General features: G+C 45.5%; 1 protein-coding gene across 3 annotated transcripts in view; it reads left to right on the top strand.

Annotated features, from left to right (window-relative positions):
- Nucleotides 1–305: 305 nt before the first annotated feature.
- FAM135B (family with sequence similarity 135 member B) overlaps nucleotides 306–19,158 on the top strand; it is a 352,320-nt gene continuing 333,467 nt past the window's right edge. The window contains exon 1 of one of the 3 annotated variants that reach the window (XM_073018372.1): nucleotides 306–1,298. The gene's annotated coding sequence lies outside the window, so the exon portion shown is untranslated. Of the gene's footprint in view, nucleotides 1,299–1,471; nucleotides 2,242–19,158 lie in introns of those variants that run through there. The other 2 variants (XM_038000098.2, XM_008001609.3) reach the window with 2 other exon arrangements.

Here is a 19,158-nt window from a genome sequence, read left to right as displayed (position 1 = left end):
TTCACTTAATATATCATGGAGCTGTTTCATCCAGACAATTGAAACACATCCAATACAAGCAAATCCTATGCTCCTGGCATATCTCTACTGCTGGGGACTGGAAAATGCAGAGGAAAATATTGAGTGCTTGCATTGACTTTCAAAAATAAGGTTGCATAAAAATGCAATGTCAATAGCAAAATAAATGCCATATGATTATGATCACATTTAAGAGACAAATATTGTAAAAGAAAAGCATCCATTTTCTCTATAGAGAAATACATATTTATTTGCCATTCACCAAACCTTTACTGAGGGTATGCATTGCCCTGGGCTTGCTGGGTGCTGTGGGGAGGACAAGCAGGGTGGATAGCTCAGAACCTCCATCTGCCCAGGCCCACTATGTCAACAGCCTCCTTAGGACACCCCTTTCTGCAGCCTTAATCCCCACCCTAGCCAGCACCACACACACTTCAACTAAGGTGACCTTCCCATCATTTCTACCCAGCCTTTCTCCTGCTTAAACTGCTTCACTGTCCTCCTCCCCACCACCTTCCCCATTCCCATCCCATCATAAAGGTCACTTTGTCAAATTCCAACCCCTTCACTTGGATCGCAAGGCCTTTGGTGTGCAGTGCCTGTCCTGTAAACCTCACCACTCGCCTGCCTCACCTCTCTTTGCCTGCTGCCGCTAGGTTCCAGCTGTTCTGTCCTGACTCCAGGCCTCTGTACGCTGCCCCTCTGTCCTGGAAAGAGCAGTCTTCTCCACCCTTCACCGCCCCACTTATTTGTTCTTATGCCTTTTTTTCAGGTATCTTTCCCCAATTACCTGCCCCAGACCCCAACTTGACTGGATTAGAGGCTCCTCCTGCTGACTGCAATTGCCTGGTTCCATTCCCTGCCTCCTCCTGGGGTATGAGTTAGTGCAACCCAGTCTAGTGGGGGACATAGTCATCCTCTAATGCCTGGTTCCATTCCCTGCCTCGTCCTGGGTGGAGTTAGTGCAGCTGAGTCTAGTGGACGGGTCACTGGGCTTCCGAGTCCCAGTCTTGGCTCCTTCTCTAAGGCTGTTTTGTCATCTGTCACAGGCATGCCACAAGAACTTGCCAACACAGTGGTGGTGATAATCAGAGTTCCCAATGCCCCTTAAGAATGCTCAGTAGACAGGAGCTGGCTTAACTCTCCCTGATCTTCCTCTCCCTTCTCCGTGGACAGAATCTCACACGTCTGTGAACCCCCACGTTCGGCATGAAGTGAGGAGCCCATCGGATGACGGGCCAGCTGGCTGGTTGAAGGCCACTGCTGACTTCGCATTGGAGGTATGGGTTGCTCAGCGCTTTTACCCTTTCTCAGGCATCTACTTGTTGCCTAGGCTTCCCTTCGAAGTTCAACAGCCCCCTCCCGGCCAGTTCTCCGCCGCGCCCCGTCCCCGGGGGTCTGCAGGGACCCTTTTCCTGCCCGAGGCCTGGGGTCTTGGCTTGGGAGGGCAGCCCCGCCGCGGGGACTGAGCATGCTCGCGCCGGTCGGGCTGGGAGGGCCGCACGCGGGGCCTCAGCCTGCGCCCTGGGCACCCGGGCGGCCGGCGGGAGGGGTTTGGCCGCTGGGCAGCCCGCCCCGGGCTCCCATCAGGGCCTCGCGGCAGAGAGGGACCGAGGTGGGAGCGCGTGAGCCGCGCTGCCAGCCAGTCGCGCAGCGTCTACCCCCGCGGTGCGCAGCGGCTGCGGAGCGGAGCCAGCGGGAGCAGCAGGGCGGGCTCTCCCGGCCGCGAGGGCGCGCGGCGCGGCGCGGAGGTCTGGCCGCGTCCAGGCGGAGGAAGTAGAGGAGCCAGGGCGCCGGAGGTGAGCGCAGCCCGGAGGCGCCAGCACAGCGGCGCGGGCGCAGCTGCTCGGTCCTTGCTCTCTTGCGGCGCTGGCGGCTGCGTTCCCCCGACCGCGCTGACAGCCTAGCGTCCTGGCGCCCGCTCGCTGGGGCTGCCCAGAGGCCGCGGCCGGGCAGCTGTTGCACCGAGAGGGGGCAGCTGCGGAGTTCCATAACCATAGCAACCGCATCAGCACCGGCGGCGGCGGGCGAGGGCAGCATCCGCTCGCTCCTCCTCCAGGCAGCCTCGCCGCGGGAACCCGACACCAGCTCGCAGGTGCCGCGGACTTCCCAGTCCGCCCGCCGCCGCAAGTGTTGGCGGCCAGAGACGGCGAAAGAGGAGAGAGAGGGACCCAGGAGCGCGGCCCCCGGGGGAAAGAGAGGGGAGCCCTGCAGTGGAGACAGGTAGGTGAGAGCGCTCTGGGGTCGGCAGCTGCAAAACTCTCTCGTCGGTGGCAGTGACGCTTCTGCAAGCGTGGTTGCCAGTTGGATGGCTTTCTGTCACGGAACAGCGATTCCGCCGCAAAATGTGGTTTATCTCCCTGGATTTTCCCCAGTCTCTCTGCCCTCCAGGTTTGCTGCACAGCTGGGCAGGTCTTGAGGGGATAAGAAGGGCCAGGGCTGTGAGAGAAGCGGAGAAGCTGGGTTAATGAGGGGGTCCCCCCAGGAGTTCCAGATGGAGGCTGAGGGGGCGCGTGCAGACGTTGGCCATTGGGGTCTTGGAGCCAAGGAACCCGGGGGCCAGGCTCAGGAGAAGACCGCACTGGGATGGAGGGGACAGTGGCAGCGATTCTCTGTGATCCATGCGAATGCACAGACCCATTCTTCCTGTGGCTTGGCTGGGGACAGGGGTGTGCGGGGACACTGCAGCTCAGCTATGACATGTAAAGGGACCAGCTCTTGATCTGTAGAGCCACCTTCAAACCCAATCACTGGAGGGGATGTTTAGACGAGGCAAGTAGTAACTGTTATTATTTTGGGACACAGGAGTATCGTGTTATTGTCGTTGACTATTAGGGATAGGAGGGGAATAGAAATTTTGAGCTTGCAGACAAGACGGTGCTCTCCCCTTCTCCCCGCCTCATTTCTAGCTCCCTACCCCACTTTGCCAGCAAAACAAGAACCACATCGTGCATAGTGACATTCCTTGCTGCTTGGCCACTGGCAAACTACCTCACTTTCAGACAGCTGGAGACACCCGCTTCAGTTGTCCATTTGAACCAGGGGGCATTGTTTTCCATCAGGTTATGATGCTCTTGATGTTAAGTGATGTGTCAAAACCGAGAGGCACCTGGGCTGTCCACACAGTGTGATGGACTGTTAACTACATCTGCAGGCTGGAGAGAGGGCCAGAGCTTGGGTAGTGATTCCCAACTCAGATCAACTGAGACCAGGACCCCAGAAGAAGGAAGATAGCATGTCAATAATTAGGGTCTGAAAGTTCGTGCATGTGGGTAAGTAGGTCTCTGAGTAATAACCAGGATAGGCAGCCATTGACTTTGAAAAGGCTCTTCCTTTATATCGTGGCCTCGGGGGATAGTCTAAGTCTCAGTTAAATGGCTATGTTCTTTAATTGGGCTTTTAATTTATGGTGTCATTATGTTACCCAAGGGGATGTGATTTGGCCAATGTCTCATCTGGAGATTTATGTCATAATATGGATGACATTATCAGAGCTTAGGCAGATGGTTAGGTGTTGAGGAAAGTGGACCAGATTCGAGGGTCAGAAAACATGGATTTGAACTCTGATTTCTTCATGCACCTGCTGTGTGACCTTGAGTGGTTCCACCTCACTGAGGCTTCTTTCTCTCATCTGGAGAATGGGGCCACTAACAAGTCTTGCAGTTTATCAGGCTCAATCACAATCCAGTGGGATGTGGAGAGGATGTTTGGGAAGGGCTTTTAAAAACCTAATGTCTTGTGCAAGTTAAAGGGATTATTGTTTTCTAAAGAAACTCTCTTCCTCAGATTGGCAAATCATTAAATATCCATCAGCTATGAAAAGAGAGTGGAAATATTAGTCAGTGACTCACAGTGGAAACACTGTAGTCTGGTCCAAGATTCACTCAGGGCAACATAAAGAGGGCTTCTCAGGGGAAAATGCTGCATGCCATCCTCCTTGCCTACAAGTGCTGAAGGTCAAGTGCTTTGCCATCAAATGCAGCACTCATCTAGTTTGAAACAGTGAGGTCTGCTCACCACAGGGGTGGATTAATTTTTTTTACAGTGTAAACAGAGATTTACACAGAGTAGGGACTCATTTAACTGTTCACCTCGGGTTGTGGGTTTCTTGTGGGCAGGATTACTTTCATCCAACTCTGCTCTGTAATGTCAGGTGTTTACCAAATGTTTGCTCAATTTGACTGAAATAGACTGAATGCTTACAGCTTGATTTTATTGCTGAAGGAATTATAATTTCTGGAAGGAACCAGGACTATCTTATACTGTTCTCTGCTCTTTTATGCCCCTGACTTTGCTCATGGTGGTCTCCCTGCCTAGAATAACCATTTCTCACTTCTTTCTTCCCTTAACAACCCGATTGAAATGCCCCTTCCTATAGGAAGCCTTCCCAGATTCTCTCATGTGCTCCCACAACACTCTGGACCTGCTTTGTGATGGACTGTGCTGTGTCATCGCTTGCACACATACCTGTCCTTTCTGTTGATTTGATGCTTCCTGATGACTGGTGCCTCTCCCTATCTGACTTTGGTTGTGGCTGCAGCACCTGGTGCAGCCATGGCCATGATGAACGGTTGTTGAATGAGTGAACGAGCCTTACTTCCAACATGACCACCTGTGCAGACGTAGGCTGCAGAAAGGCCGTTCCTGGAGGCTTTCGCCATCTCGGTCTGTGTGGCAAGCCTAAAGGATGCTCCACGGCTTGTTGTGTATTATTTAGGGTCAACCACTGAGGCAAAGTGAAGGAGAAGAGAAGCACATATTTTGCTTTAAAATGCTCTTTTTTTTTTTTTTCAAGTGGGCACTTTAGGATAACTGAAATCTGGTGTTGAATGGCCTCCATGTAACATTTGCTGAAAACATCTGATGGAATATTTTAAACTTGAAATATCTTTCTCTTGCTTCAATTTCTTTCCTTGATTTCAACTCCAGTATAGTAAAAAAGCACAAGCATTGGTATTTCAGCTCCAGTATAGTAATAAAGCACAAGCATTGGATTAAGATAGGCTAGATTTAATCTCAGTTCTCAGGGTACCTGGAACTAGGGCACTTGATTGTCTTGTGCCTCAGTTTCCTCATTCGTAAAGTGTGGATGTGAATACCCATCTCACAGGGATGTCGAGTGCTTGGAGCAAATTAATACTGTGCCATAAAAGTAGTTCATAAACTGTAAAATATTAATACCCTAAGTAAATTCATTCTTTTCCTTAATTTTTGTCCTAGAAAATGAGCAAAATCCTTGTCTAATTTCACAGCATCACATGGGCTTCAAATGCTAGCTCCTTCACTCATTAGCTCTGTGTGACCTTCAGTAAATCATTTTGCTCCCCCAGCCATCTGCCTTACCTGCGTAGCATTGCAATGATAGCCACCTTTCAAGATAGGTAGGGAAATGCACAGAAAGAAAAATGCCATGCCAGGAACTCAATACGTAATATCTGTAATTTGCAAATGATTGATGTAATTGTCAATAATAGAGGGTTCCAGAATTTTTTGAAATGCCCCAAATGAGTCTCCTCCCTCTATTTCACCTACATTTCTACAAGAGAGGAAGAACTAAGATGGCCATGGTCCCAACCACCCAGAACCTCTTTTGGTTAGACATGAGAGACACCAAGAGGGAGCAGAATGACCTAAAGATTTAGATTCAGGGACCGAGTCCTCACTCCAGATCTGACGCTAACTATTTGCAGGACTATTGATCTGGTCACCTTACCTTTCCTGACTCAGCGTTTTCATCTGTAGAAAACCTGGGTGATGTCAATGGCCTTCTCTAGCTTTATTTCAGTGCTCGTATATACTAATCCGTGTTTCCTCTTACCAAGTTTACATCTGTAGCCCTCAGACCATTTTGTGGTTGTTGTTATTGTTGGGACTCACAGCTTATCCAAAACTCTACATTTCAATGCATTATATACCCATAGCCCTACCACCAAATTTTTCTTCTTTTTGCATTTTCCTTAGTTTAGAAAGTTAAGACTGGGTGTGGTGGCTCATGCTTATAATCCCAGCACTTTGGAAGGCTGAGGCAGATGGATCACAAGGTCAGGAGTTCAAGACCAGCCTGTCCAATATGATGAAACCCCATCTCTACTAAAAAATACAAAAATTAGCCAAGCATGGTGGCACACATCTGTAATCCCAGCTACTTAGGAGGCTGAGGCAGGAGAATTGCTTGAACCCAGGAGGCAGAGGTTGCAGTGAGCCAAGATCGCACTACTGCACTACAACCTGGGCAACAGAGTGAGACTCCAACTCAAAAAAAAGGAAAGAAAGAAAAAGGAAAAGAAAGAAAGTTAAAGTGCCTAAGATGACTCAGGGACTTAGGGAGTTGTTCAATACTCCTTGTCCCAGTCCAATTCTTATCCTACTCTAGGCAGGAGGTTCTGCTGCTCAGTCCAGTCTGGAAGATCTCCTTAATTTCAAATGCAAGAAATTGTGTGTGTAAAGTCTGATCTTACCTGAGAGATCTGGCAGAGGTTCATGGATATCGCTAATATCTGCTGAGCTACCCAGACAATGGGCGCTCAAACATGTCAAATGTTTCTGATCAAACAAGAATCATTTCTAGGTGGCTGCACACCCATCTCAGGAGTGACTCGTGAGGGAGATCTTAGGAAGGTGGCACTGTAAGCCTGGGATCTGTGGCCCTCCCTCCACCTCTGGTGTGGATGGAGTGGTGCTGTGATGTGCCTGGTACAGGACATTTGCATAAGTAGCCTGCCCTGTGTCAGTCACTCATCATGCCAGACTGAGAATCAACTGTGGACAACACAAGGTCCTTGCCTTTCAAGAGCTTAATATGTAGTTGGGGGATCAGGCATGGAAATGGGCAAGAACAAACCAGGCAATGCAGGGGGTCTGCAGGAGCAAAGAGAGGGAGCCTACGGCGTATTTCCTAGGTGGTGGCCGTCAAGGATGCCTTCTCAGAGAAGAGACTGTCTAAGCTGAGTCTGAAGGAATCTCCACATGCAGACCTGAGGGAAGGGCAATCAGAAAGGGAGAGCAACATGCAGAGACTTGGAGACAGGAAGTAGCAAGGAAGAGAAAGGAACGGCAGGGCTGGAACAAGAGGCCAAGGGGTGAGGTGGTGTCCATTGAGGCTTGAGAGACAGTAGGGTTACATGTTTGAGAGTTTTGCAAGCCAGTCTTTTCTTCTAATGGAAGGCCATAGGAAGTCACAGAAAAGTCTAGACCTGGGCAGGATGCTCTCCCCAGCTGTGATAGAGGCCAGGTTAGCGAGATCCAACGAAGATTTTATGGCCTCTTAGGAGACTCTGCAGAGGTGCTTGACTTCAGGTAATGAGAGGTGGGAGAAAGAGAAGAACAGAGAAGAAATAGTGTGAGAAGGAATAGTAGAGAGGAACAGAAGGAGGGTATCAGAGAAATGAACAGATTGCATCCTATGTCACAAAAATATCAGTGAGACATTCTAGAGACCTTTGACTATTGAGGTCAAGAGGAAGGAGGGGTCATGGTTGATACTCAGGCTTTCTATCCATCCTCCCACCATGAGAGAAGAAGGCAAGGATTAATAAACCAGGCTGTGAATTGACATCTTGCCTCTATTCTGCTTTCCAGTGTCTACTCTGCACAAGACAGCCAGAGAGATCTTTATAAAACTGAAATCAGATTAAACTCTTTGCTCAAAGCCCTTTAGTGGTTTTCTAACTAAGAGTAAAATCTGATGCATTTCCCATGACCTGCAACCTACATGACCTTCAGCCCCTGTTCCAACCCTGCTCACCACCTCGTGACCTGGTCTCCTCCATAGCCACTCACCTCTACCCACCCTGGCCTCCTGGCTGATCTTCAACAGCACATGCTACTCCTTCCTCCTGGGACATTCTTCTCCCTGGTAACCAGTATCCCTACTTTATTCTGGCTGCAACTCAAATGTCACCTTAGCATATCATTAACCCACCCTTACCACCTACTTCTACAATGACAGTCTCTTATTTTGATGTTTCTTTCTTTATAGTACTCATCAATATATTACATAGTTCACTGTTGAACTCCCACTGGTAGAACAAATCCTCTCATATAATATGCACTCAGTAAATGTTTGCTGAATGAATGAATGAATGAACATAGGATTGCCTTGGTGCCAGAGTAGATGCTGGTCCCAGCATTGACTGGGAATTCGAAAATGAGGAAACGATTGAGGGAGAAACAATGACATGTTCCAAATTGTGGGTTAGAATTAAATGATGATTTCCTACATAGCTCCAATATTCCAGGCATAACTAGACAGTTGGATAGCAAGACTACCAAGATCAAATTTCTTTTGAAACATTTCTTGGGACACGGAAAACTATAGATTTATTGTTAGAGGAGTCTCCAGCTAGACATTGGAGGGTGTGGGCCTGGTTGAGTTCTGCTGTTCACTTTCTCTGTCACTTTAGACATATTCTTTCCACCCCATTCTTTAAAGTCTTGCCCTATATTTAATTGATGATATAGCTTTTGTTGTTGGGCTTTGTGATATAGGAAATATTTTTCTTTTCTTTCCTTTTTTTCTAGACAGAGTTTTGCTCTTGTTACCCAGGCTGGGAGTACAGTGGCACAATCTCAGCTCACTGCAACCTCCACCTCCCGGGTTGAAGCGATTCTCCTGCCTCAGCCTCCCAAGTAGCTGGGATTACAGGCGTGTGCCACCACGCCCAGCTAATTTTGTATTTTTAGTAGAGACAGAGTTTCACCACGTTGGTCAGGCTGGTCTTGAACTCTTGACCTCAAGTGATCCACCTGCTGCGGCCCCCCAAATTGCTGGGATTACAGGCATGATCCACCATGCCTGGCCTATTTTTCTTTCTCTTCTAGAGTTTTGTCTCTAATTTCGTTATATTTAGCAGACGTTGAAGTGACGTCATATTCTCTAAGTCTTCAGTTACTTAGAATAACTGTAACTTACAGTCTTTAGTCTTTAGTTATTGGAGGGAAGATGGGCAGGGAGATTGAAGAGGTGAGTGTCATCCCAGGTAGCTGGAGGGAGGTAGTGGTGGGATGAACTCTTTGCATATGGATAATCTAGAGGTAGAGTGGTATAGGCTCCCTTTGTGAGAGTGTCTTCCTGGCACAGCTCTTTCGGTAGGAAGTTCCCGTGGTGGAAGTTCTCTTGCTGGGATGGCAGATGAGGCCCTTATCCACCTGTCTGTCTGAGCATGGCTGACTCTGCTCTCCCAACCAGGCACACCCTCTTCCATGTCTCCAGGGCTGGGCTCACTTACCTGATGGGCCCTGCAGGTCCCTGTGTTCCTCTCCAACACTCAGTGCAACCCTGTGGCTTGACTTATCTGTAGCTTTCTTGTCTAGATCTTGAGTCCCTCCTAGACTCTGTATTTTTGAGATTAAGAACTGGGTTTTATCTTTTATGAGGAGTCTGGTATCTGAAATAAAATCGTATCAAAAATTGAATACAGGTACTCTAGGGTTAACTCTGATATGAATTAACTGTGTTCTTTAAGCAGGAACTTAACCTCCCTGGAGTTCTTTTCCCAATTGTGAAGTGAAGGCAGTCAACACAAATTTTATTTCCTAAGTGCCTGTTATGCCCCATACTCTGTTATAGAAGCTTGAAGGGGGCCAAGATAAAGAAGATAATGTTTATGTCCTTAAGAAGTTTATAACTTTTAAAGAAGACAAACAAGTAGAGAAGCAGTTATGTACAGTGACAGATGTACAGTTATAATGTACATCTCTATGATAGAGATAAGACCTGATAACAGAGAAGGACACCTAACCCCACGTGGGAATGCCATGGGGGGCTTCCTGGAGGAAGAGGTATCAAATATGAGACATGAATGAAAAATAGGAGTTACATAGATAAACGTGGGACAAGGAGCCGGGGGAGCTGTTTCACATAGAAGAAAGCCAGTGTAGAGAGCGGGGGTTGAGAGAGTATTGCAGGCAGTGGGATGTGTGGGCTCAGAGAGAGTGTGGGTGAAGAACTTGAGATGGGTGGGAAGCTGAAAGGCTGGAGAGGTGAGTAGAGGCTGGGTGTGTGGGCCCTTGCACACTTTGTGAATGGATTTATTCTTTATCTGGAAGCTAACAGGAAGGGTGGGAAGATCTTAAACTGGGATACAGGCATGCATTTTGGAATGGTCCATTCTGGCTGCAACATAAAGAATGCATTGGAGAAAAGTAAGTTAGACAGGAGGCATGGAAACTAGGTGGGAGTCTATTGCAGGAAATTTAGGGTACCTAGACGTAAGGATGGCCTAAACCTAGGTTAAGGTAGTAGGGATGGAGACAGGAGGACCAACTTGAGATGTATTCAGTCAGTAGAATCTTGACATACAGGGTCCAAGAGTAAAGAATACCTCTGCTCCAGGTTGATGCTCCATTTTCTGAACTAGTCTGATGGATTGGCTTTGCTGCTGTTCACTGGCCTGGGGACACAAGGGAAAGACCAGGTTTTCAGGAGGAAATGGTGAGTTCTGTTTCGAATGTGTGGAGTTTCAGGTCTCCGATGACATCCATATACATTTTAGGCAGTATCAATCAAACTCAGAAAAGAGTTTGGCTGAATACACAGACTTAGGGAATCCTCAGTACATAGATGCTAATTGAGAGCCTGGGAGTAGCAGTGATCGGCTAGGAGAAGTATAGAGGTAGAGGAAGCAAAGGTGTTCTTTTAGACCCACAAGGTCTACACTACTGCTCCTTCAAAAAATCAAACAAACGCCGGGTGCGATGGCCCACGCCTGTAATCCCAGCACTTTGGGAGGCCGAGGCGGGCGGATCACGAGGTCAGGAGCTGGAGACCATCCTGGCCAACACGGTGAAACACCATCTCTACGAAAAATACAAAAATTAGCTGGGTGGTGGTGGGTGCCTGTAGTCCCAGCTACTTGGGAAGCTGAGGCAGGAGAATCGCTTGAACCTGGGAGGCGAAGGTTGCAGTGAACTGAGACCGCCCCACTGCACTCTATCCTGGCGACTTAGTGAGACTCTGTCTCACAAACAACAAACAAACAAACAAAATCAAACAACAACACACACACACAAACAACAACACACACTATCTGGCTTCCTCTGGCCTGAAGGATTTTTCCTTTTGTGTCTACCCTGTTGGTTGGGACAGATCATCCCTTGATGTTCCTGTGGCTCACTCCCTTTCCTCATCTAAGTTCCCTCTTTGTAGTGATCTCTCTGGACAACCCTAGTTAAATAACCCTGTGTAGTCTCTAGCCACAGAGCTTGCTTTCTTTTTTCCTCAAAAGAATTCATTATTATATCATTATCTGAAATAGTAGAGATGCATCGGTTTATTTGTTTTCTGTTATTTCCTCTGCAAGATGTGACCTCCCATGGTGCAAGGAATTTGCCGTACTCATAGCTGCACAAAACCCTTAGAATAGTTCCTGACACCCATTGAGCATGCAATAAATATTTGGCAAAAAATAGAAGAATACGTGCAGAAATCATCAATAATAAAAATAATACTTTTTACATTTAAAAACTAGCAATTGCAGCCCTTTTTAAGCGCCATTTACAGTTCCCTATTTAAGCACCATTTACGGGTCAGAAGGTAGCCTTCCAGTTCAGGGGCACCTTGCAGCCTGGTTGCTTGCTGCTGGGCACCTGCCCCCCTAGGATGACCTCCCCTGTCCATCTCCTCAGATGACACTGACAGGTCTTTTTTTTTTTTTTTTTTTTTTTTTTTTGAGAGTGAGTCTCACTCCGTCTTTAAGGCTGGAGTGCAGTGGTGCGATCTCAGCTCACTGCAACCTCTGCCTCCTGGGTTCAAGCAATTCTCCTGCCTCGCCCTCCCCATTAGCTGGGATTCCAGGTGCCCACCACCTTGCCTGGCTAATTTTTTGTATTTTTAGTAGATAAGGGGTTTCGCCATGTTGGCCAGGCTGGTCTTGAAATCCTGACCTCAGGTGATCTGCCCACCTTGGCCTTCCAAAGTGCTGGGATTACAGTCATGAGCCACTGCGCCTGGCCGACAAGTGACAAGTGTGTTTTAAATTTCAGCTGAAACAGAAAAGAAGTACCACCTCTGCCCACCCCCCTCACCCCCCGCCGCACACACACCTAGGGCTAGGATGAAAGTAGCCTGAGGAATGCAGTGGACAACTCCCACTCACCATGCTCCTGTGAGTGCACGGGTGGGTGCTGGGCCATTTACTGGGAAACAGCTCTGCTTGAGACATTAAGCATCAGATGTAAGTACAGCACCCCACCGTTCTGCTTAATCCAGAGACAAAAGCAATGTTTTCTTAGACAATTGTTCTTAACCTTAATTATGTCCAGGATCACTTTGAGCATCTGATAAAATTTATAGCCACTCTTCTTAGAAAAAAAAAAAAGTAATCCTATGGGAGTTGGGGGGAAGGTATGGATCTCCTAAAGTCTTCTGTGACCAGCTAAGAATGCCTTTTCTACAAGTGGGATGGGGCTGCTTTGGAGCCTGAAGACATCCCTGCATGGACATCACAAAGTGAACGTATTCTCTGGTGAAAACTAAACGGCAGGTCTTCTGAGTATTAGTGAGACAGGCTCATGCAAATGAAAATCACAACCTTTAGAGTGAGGCAGACTTCGGTTTGAATCCAAGTTCTGATTAGAGTAATCAACTTGTAACATTTTGAGGGGGACTGTTCCAGTTTGAAAACTGAAAGTCTTGCATCCCAGGAACCTTCTTGGTCCTGGACAACACGGATGAGTTGGTCACCCTAGTTCTGACATTTGTTAGCCCAGGGACCCCAGGCAGTTACTAGGCCTTCGTGGAGAGGTCCTGCACCTTAGGTCAGGTTCCTAAGGTGCAGAAACTGAAATGGAGATTCTTCTGCAAGTGATTGGCTGAGCAGGTACCTTCAGTTGAAACTTCAGAGAAAGAGGGAAGCAGGATTAGACAAGGGAGAGGCCAGCCATGGATATCTAGTCTCAGCCTGATGGCACAGGATGCCCTGGGACACACACGGCCCACATAGTCTTCCTCCTTGTGGCCAGGGCCCAGGCTATTGTTACTGCTGTAGACTCAGCTCTGGCAGCATATCCTCCCAAGTATTTCTGGGAAAAGCAGCTCCTGTCAGCTGTGGGCAATTCTCAGAAGAACAAAGCAACTGCAGGCAGCTAGCAGCCAAAAAATCATCTGGGTGATGGAGCACCAGCTCAGTAGAGGGGACCAGGTGGGTCAGCAGTAGCATCCACTACATTAATGGGTATTTCAATTACAGCCTTCCATGTCTTCCTTTAAGACACACACATTCCCCAAGGCTCATTCTTTGGGACTCATAACATTCAGCCCTACCACCCTCTGATCCTTTGAAAATACCTGTGCCCTGAGGGAATGAGTCATAAAATACTATAAAAATGTCTCCCGAAACTTTGCCATGCTTGGAACCCGAGGAGCCCTGCTGTGGATTTTCATCCTGACTTAGCCACTCCTCCTGTTGGTCTCTTAAAAGCATCTACTGACTAGCAAAAGTGCAATGGGATGCCAGCTACGCCAGTACCTTCCAGCCTGGTGGGGTTGCATTAGCTGTTCACACATTACTCTCCACTCACTGATAATTTTGGTACCTGAAGCTTGGTTTTCTTTATCACCCACTTCTGCAATTACCTAGGAGGCTTTCCAAGTTTAAGTAGATGACCCCTAGACCATCCTGAATCCCACCTTCTACTCAGATAGGTTTTCCTCTACTTCCCTTAGCCGCACAGTCACTCACATATCATACTTGTTCTTCATTCCAGATGATCTGTCGAACATAGCCTCGTCTCTTAGCTTGCTTTTTGAGTTTTCCTGCTATTGCTGTTCTTTGATTGCCTGGATTCCTCTGGCCCAGTGATCTCTCCTATTTCCCTCAATTTTTTAGCCCTCTTTTTTATAACTCCCCTCCTTACCCACATGGGTTTCATGGTATGGAATTTCAGCAGTACTTTTCCCAATAACCTCATTGTAACCTCAGTTTCTCCCTAGGAGACTGTAAGACTTCAGTCATGTTGCTTTAACTGTATTGACCTTAGTTCCTTTATCTCTAAAACAATGATAATACACAACCTATGAGGAATTTTTAATAAAATTTACATAAAAATAAAATTAAACAGCTTCTATTGTAATACTTGGCACATAGTAGATTAATCAATGTTTATTCTGACTAAAGGCTGATCTGTGTATGTATTTCATATCAACCAAGAGGATGGCGGGATTGTCATTCCACTCTGAAAACTGAGGAACCTCGATGCAATGCCTTAGGGGTCTTTGAGGCCATCAACCCATGACAACACTGAGCAATAGCTTATGTTCAGAAGCGTGACAATGAGTCATAAAAGAAAATCGAAATTACAGTCTGTAAACTCTGCTGAAATAAGAGTATAATTTCTAAAATAGGTTACATCAGAAATTACTAAAATTAAATATAAAAGTATTTGGTGTTTAAAGAACTTGATATTAGTTATCTGGAAAATTAATTTCTAGGGCACACATCATCTTAGCTGAGGTGTTATTGCAGAGGAAGAGAAGGCAACTGAATTGGTGCCTTTGGTGAAACTTCGTTGATTTTAATCCAGAATATAAAATGCACTGAAGAATAAATTGCCTTTTTAGTTTGTTTAAAGGAAATGTATAAAGATAAGATTATCCTTGGAATCTTGTGCCCCAAGTAGAATTCATCAAGCTTGGTATTTTAACAGGTTGGCTTGTGTTGGCCTTTTGGGAGAATAAAATGAATATTAATATAATTGCTTCTGAATAACAGAATGAGATTCTTCCAGGTTTCTTTTTTTTCTTCCTTTCCCCACCTTCTTTTCAAAAGCATGCAGATGTTGGAGACAAAGAATGATAATAAAACCATCTTTCAGCGATGGATTAACATTGAATTAGGAAGTGGTGTGCATGAGAGGAAAAGGAAGCTCTTTCTTTTTTTTAAAAAAAACAAATTATTAGCTTTAATTAAATGTGAAATAAAACAAAAGCATACAATAAAAAGCCCTTTGGTGTGAAGAGCTGATACTACAATAAGACCAACTTGAATATTCACAACTTTTCTATAATAATTGATTGCAAGATAATCACAGTAAAATTTCAGCATACTTTAAGTACATTTAATTGTATAAAAGTAAATATATAACTCTGAAATTATTAACAAAATACTACCTAAGTATACTTTGTAAAAGTAAACTTATATTTTATGTAGTCTGACCATTTTTCCTTGGGAAGCTCTTTCTAAGCCCCTACAATGAACTGTGGACTGTAGAAAGTACGTTCCCAGGTGAAGCTCTTATGTCATCTTCATGCGGGGCCATCATTAGCCCTAAAAAATAAAAGCCAAGAGGGTAAAATACTTGTTCACAGTCACACAGTCAGCCAGAACCTGACCTCCAAGCTGGTTTGATCTCAAAACTTAGTCCTTCCTGGCCGCACTGTAGATGTCCCTTGTGCAGGGTATTCAAAATTCAGCTATAAATCATGAAAGTAAAATAAACTATTTCCCTCCCAGCCAATAAAGAAACCCAAATAAAACCTCAAAAAACCCTGTTTACTCAAGATTGCCTGCTTTTAGCCACCCAGCTGTGTGAACTTGAGAAAGGACTAGAGCTCCTGTTTAACTTAGAGGAAGGGATTTATTTGAGGATCCCTCATATCAGGTCTGGTTCCAACATTTTTTGATTCTAGAACACGCGTGAAGGGTTGCAGGCACATCTACTTGAAAAAACTCATAGAATTAGAATCCTGCTTAGGCTAAAAAAAAGAAAAAGAAATCCAGAGAAATCTATGTCCTCCCTACTTACTCAGATGAGCAGTCAAAATATTAGGTGTTCATCCTTTCACTTTATACTTTATTGACTTTCTTGAACCAAACTGGAAGAAAGGAGCATTTACTAAAATTGCAGATCTGCCCTTTCTTGTTTGTATGGCTTCATTCAGTGTCCCCCTAGATATTTTTATTCAAAATTCAGTGATTAATGGATGTGTCAAAACTCCTGGGATGCAAATGTAATGTATAGTGTATATCTAGACTGAAAATCAATATGCTGCTTTAAGAGGCATCTCATTCTAAGTTAAAACTGAGGCTGGATTGACACCCAGTATAATCCAGTTGAGGCTTGCTAGGGTCACTGCAGGAATCAGCAGTGTGCCCTGAGCTGGAAGTTTTCTTTGCAAGTATTTTTGGGGTCCTGATCATGGCTTCCAGGGGTGCAGAGGGTGAGGTACCCCCAAAGAAGGAGCTGGTGCATCTATTTATAATTTAAGCACAATATTATATTATTGCCTCTCCTGTCTCCCTTCCTCTCTCTGTTACACAGGCATGCATAAACACACGTACAAACCCCATCTTCATCTGGGCAGCCTCCTCATGGATTCAGATTCACCTCAGTTGCCATTGTTTCTGAAAAGGCATTTCCCACGCCTCTGATGGTTGAATTCATTGTCTTTCTCTCCCACAGCCGCTCGGCTAAGACCCCAGCTTGGAGGCGTGACAGCCTGTGGGTTGTGTGGTAATACGTCGCTCAAAGCCTCGCTCCTCTCCTGGTTGGCTGTGTTACCCAGGACAGATTGCTCAGCCTCTCTGTACTTCCATTTCTTCACGTGGAAAATTGGGATAAAAAATAAAATGGTGCCCCCTTCACATTTTTGTTAGAATGAAAGAACAAACTTAAGAAGAAATGTGGTTAGAAATGTGACCCATAGCAAGACTCAAGAAATGTTAACTTTTGTGCTTTGAGCATTGATTTAAGTCCATCTCTGTGTCTTATTTGGGATAGTGAGGTTTTTTTTTTTTTTTTTTTTTTTTTTCAAATTTTACGTTCATTGTTCCTGAAATATAGTCTGTTCCATTCATTAAAGCAAAAGTCACTGAGGCACCTAAGTCTAGGTACTATGTTGGCACAGGTTTTATAGGAAAATGCGGTTTATGGAGTCATTAAATGAATGCTTGGGTAGATGGATGGATGGGTACATGGGTGGGTGGATGGACGCTAAAATAGTTTAACAACTTTTTTTTCTAAAAATGTGGGTATCTCAGAGTACTACTCCATGATGAAAATATAAAATGAAGAGACCCAGTGTGAGTGGATAGGAACGCTGGCTCTGAAGCCAGAAAACTGGGTTTAATCCTACCTGTGCTACTGGCATTGGTCAGGTTTGTTAACTAATCTGAGCATAAATCCTTTCATCAAACAATGCAAGAACAATATGTCTACCTAATGGAGTATTTTGAGGATTAAATGAGTTAATATATGAAAAACATTTAAACAGTAACTGGCATGCTATATATAAACACTAGGAAGTGTAAGCTACTATTACTAGGTAGGACCTGGTCTTGACTAAAAAACTTGCAGGGCCAGCTGCAAAATGAGGAGGTGGAGCCCATTGTTAAAAATTAGTATTAATATCAAGATGGTAACAGCAGAGCAATTAATCGAAGGGAGGGGTCTTCTAAGCATGGTGTGGGATCCTCTGTGACTACGTAGGGCATGCACTCAGAAAGTCAACCCTGGTAGGATGCTCATTTCCCTAAATTACAGAGTCTGACAAAGATTACAGGCATCTTCTGAGCAGGCTCTTGATGGCCCCTGTGGCCACGTACTTCAACACACTCTTCCCTATTTCCCTCTTCCCTACCCTTCCTCATCCCATACAGATATCCTATGGACCTTGTTGTTCCCCACATCTTTGGAAACCAGCAAGGTGTCACTCCTGCACAGACTATACTCATCCCCCCCTGCTGAAGTGGCACTTCCTTTCCATTCTCCCTCTATAGTTTGGGAATCTCTTTTGCATCTTTCAGCTGAAGCTTGGGCATGATGTGGAATGGACTCCTCTGCCTTATGTGCTGACCATGTAGCCCATACTAATGTTCATCTTTGAATTGAACAATTTCACACCCTCCTTCTCCAGATGGTGAACTCCTCCAGGGGAGGCCTTTGACTTTTTTATCTTGTACTCCCATCTAATGCCTGATTATTCCAAGCATTTCTTCTAAAGTTAGGTCTGGCCTTGGCACTGTTAGATGCACAGACTCATGGTAAAATCTTGGTTTCTGGAGCTAGTTTTATAGAACAATTCCCTGAAGTGGCTAGGAGAGACCAGTTGAACAGACACTAGGTTGGATGTAACAGAGGCAGGAGCAAGTGGAAGGTAAAAATGATAGAGTGGAGGAGCTGTCATTCAAGCGAGAATAAAGCAATAAAGCATGAGCAAAGACTGGCTGTGTTACAGCCACATAACCGAGGCAGGCAGTGTGGAAGCCAGCCTTGAAGGGCTAACTCCCAGGACTATGCTAAAACACGCCCAGTTCAATCACTGTCCACCTAAGGGAATGGTGCAGCCATTGGTGCTTTCCCAAGAGCCTGCTTCGCGGGCATTAGCTTAGACCCACTCTCTAATATGCAAACTAATTGACCTGAAGGATTCAAGCAGAGTATTTGAATTCAAAATATCCTGTTCCAATTTCAACTGTGCTAGTCACTAGCTCTGTTTTGGAAAACATTTAACTTCTTCGAATCTGTTTTCTTACCTGTAAAATGGAGATAACAAGACTTCTTTTGTCCTAGGTGGCCTGGATGATTGAATGCTGTAACCACTGCATACACAGACTTAACAAAGTGCCTGATACCGTGAGACATAATTGAGAAAGAGTATTTATTTTATCAGTAAATGAAATTTAATCAAGTCTATAGCATGTGCCAAGAATCATCCTGTGTGCTGGGGATGCTGTTGAGAGCAAGGCAGGCATGGTCTCTGTCTCCTCAAACTTAAATTCTTTTAGCAGGGCGAGTAGGAGAAGTCAGAGGTAACAGACAGTAGTTCCTTTTTCTTTTCCCTTGTAAACAATGTGTTCAAACACATGTTCATTCAACAGACATGGGTTTTCTCCTGTAATCTTAACAACAGTTTTATCAGATGAAGGCATTCTTACTGGTCTCTTCACAAATGAAGATTCTGAAGCTCAGAGAGTTGAGTGTCCTGCCAAGAGTCACACAGATGATCAGTCTCAGAACCCAAATTCCAACTTAGAGGCATCTGATTCCAAAGCTGTTTCAGAAGGCTAACTTGTTAAATAGAGACGGACTCACAGTCCTGCAGAGCAATCAGTGCAAACTAGGACAAGTTGACTTGCTTCTCAAAATGACGAGAGATGCAGAAATCATCCTAGTGTTGTTTCATGTTGGCTTTCTTCCATTAGA

The sequence above is a fragment of the Chlorocebus sabaeus genome, chromosome 8 (assembly GCF_047675955.1).
Source record: "Chlorocebus sabaeus isolate Y175 chromosome 8, mChlSab1.0.hap1, whole genome shotgun sequence".
NCBI lineage: Eukaryota > Metazoa > Chordata > Mammalia > Primates > Cercopithecidae > Chlorocebus > Chlorocebus sabaeus.
The sequence above is the reverse complement of the archived record's forward strand: the minus strand, read 5'-3'. Positions and strand labels throughout refer to the sequence as shown.